The sequence below is a fragment of the Scylla paramamosain genome, unplaced genomic scaffold, assembly GCF_035594125.1.
Source record: "Scylla paramamosain isolate STU-SP2022 unplaced genomic scaffold, ASM3559412v1 Contig72, whole genome shotgun sequence".
In the NCBI taxonomy this organism is placed as follows: Eukaryota; Metazoa; Arthropoda; class Malacostraca; order Decapoda; family Portunidae; genus Scylla; species Scylla paramamosain.
The window spans coordinates 237,501-240,000 of record NW_026973737.1 but is presented as its reverse complement, the minus strand read 5'-3'; the positions used below and the strand labels follow the sequence as shown (position 1 = coordinate 240,000).

The 2,500-nt window shown below is 41.0% G+C and overlaps 1 protein-coding gene across 1 annotated transcript in view; it reads left to right on the top strand.

Annotated features, from left to right (window-relative positions):
• The window catches only part of LOC135098663 (uncharacterized), a 25,850-nt gene that overhangs the window by 32 nt on the left and 23,318 nt on the right, over window positions 1–2,500 (top strand). Inside the window, exon 1 of the mRNA XM_064001053.1 lies at window positions 1–116. This exon is cut by the window's left edge and continues 32 nt beyond it. The gene's annotated coding sequence lies outside the window, so the exon portion shown is untranslated. The remainder of the gene's footprint in view (window positions 117–2,500) is intronic.

Here is a 2,500-nt window from a genome sequence, read left to right as displayed (position 1 = left end):
ACTAAAGGCAGTTCACAGATTTCAACTGACAGCGTACGCGAATAGTGTAGCATCGCCTTTCTCGGAGCATCACAGCCTTTCTCAGCCTCTACTCTCCTGCAGGCACGTCGCTCTAGGTACGATGGTATGATGGTGAAAAAAAAAAATTCCTTTGATGACACGATACTTCCTGTCAGTGTGTGTGTGTGTGTGTGTGTGTGTGTGTGTATCGTTATTTGTTTATTTTCATTGATTGCTTCATTTATACAGAGAGAGAGAGAGAGAGAGAGAGAGAGAGAGAGAGAGAGAGAGAGAGAGAATATCCTCATTTCAGTTCCTCCTCTTCCTCCTCCTCCTTTCACTATTTGGCATCATAAGAGAGAGCAAGACGGACTGCCCGTCATCTATCATCTCAAACTTTACTTCCACTTCCAACTTTAACACACTTCTCTCTCTCAAATTCTTCTTTCATCCAACTTTCCTATCCCCAATTCGTTCATTCATTCATTCAGAAGAGAGAGGGGGGAGGGGGGAGGAGAGGAGGAGGAGGAGGGAAGGGATAAGAGGTAAGAGAGGAAAGAAAAGAGAAGGGATAGTGTTAGAGAGAGAGAGAGAGAGAGAGAGAGAGAGAGAGAGAGAGAGAGATTGCTTGCCACTTTTGAAAGATATTCAATCCCACGTATTGGTTTGTCCTTCCTCTCTCACTCTCTCACTCTCGCTTTCTCTCACTCTCTCTCTCACTCTCACTCTCTCTCACTCTTACTCTCTTTTTTTCCCCTTTCGTAAGTAATGGACACACACACACACACGCACACACACACACTATTCACAAACTATTCTCTGTCTGTCTCTGATACCTCACCCCCCTGAGTCTGTTCCCCAAGGAGCTGGCCATGGCACCATCTCTTCCTACCTAAACACCTCCTTGCTCTGCCTCCACTAACTCCTCTTTCACACATGTACTTCCTTACCATATCCTTCCATCCTCCAAGTGGCCTTTGTCTCCTATTAAGAACTTTGTCTCCTATTTTCATTGACAAAAACTTCCTATGAAAACTTCATTCTTTATCCTCCCATATGATCATATCTTTTCAATGTGTTCTTTTCCAGTCATTCCACCACTCCACACTTCACTGTATTTGAAAGCATGCTCATGATACATTTCTCATACACACTGTTATTGCTCTCACCCCTCCCAACTCATCACTCCAAAGCTCTTCTAAGATAACTCATTTCTACAGCATGCATTCCTGACTGCTGTGCCCTGTTCATTGTCCATATCTCTTGCCTGTATGTCTAAGCTGGCAGGAGATGACTTTCCTTTACACTTTTCTTTACATCCATAAACACATTTCTCCCTTTCATGAGTCTTTCAAGTGATCTTATGAAACACTTACCTTTCACAGCCCTCTCTCTTATTTCTCCACCCCTCACCATATTCACATAACATTGTCCCTAGATACTTAAACTTTCACATCTACATTCTCTTTCATTCTATTAGCACCGCTCATGTTCCTACTGTTCACACATTCACTCTAAAAGGTATCTGAAAGTCACAAACCTCTATGTTTGTCTAAAAAAAAACCACCTTACTTTTCCTTCCATTCACCTTCAGTTTCCATCTTGCATATACACTACTCTATGAAGTTTATTTCCCACTCTACCTTAAGAACATGTCATCTGGAAACATATGTGCTATCACAGCCTATCCTACTCTATTCAGTTTGCACCTTCTACTAACATTTCCAACTTAAGCTTTCATTTCTCATATACCCAGCCTTAAAAATATTAAGCAACTACACACACATTATACAAACCTGCTTCATTCCTCCTTCTGCAGCAAAACTCACAATACTACTTGCCTCCTTATAAAAAGCTATGGTTCTTCCATCAACTGTTCCTCTAATAATTGCTCTCCCACACTGTAAAGTTTTAGAGCATTCCAGAGAGCAACCAGGAAATTAACAAGGAAAGCTAAGAGCAATTATGAATTAAAGGTGGCCAGCCAGGCAAAGACAGACCTTAAGGGATTTTACCAGGTATATAGGATGAAGAATAAGAAAGCTATAGGTCCATTAAAGGCAGCAGATACAGAGCTGGTTAGTTCTGGGGAGGAGATTAATAAGATTCTGAATGAGTATTTTTTTTAACTGTCTTCACCCTGGAAAACATGCAGGATATGCCAAATAGTGAACATACATTTAGAACAGATGAGAATGAGAGGCTGACAGATATTACCATAACTAAGGAGACAGTGGAACAGGAGATAGATAGGCTAAAAAGTTCAAGACACTAGGACCAGATGAAATATATCCCAGAGTACTTAAGGAATGCAAAGAGGTTATTATTGAGCCATTACTTTCTGTCTTTAGGAAATCACTGGAGTCAGGTGAGGTACCAGTAATGTGCAGGCAGGCTAATGTAGTACCCATCTCTAAGAAAGGAGATAAAACTTTTATGTCAAATTATAGACCTGTCAGCTTAACTTGTTGTAGGTAAAATGATGGAGTCAATAACAGCG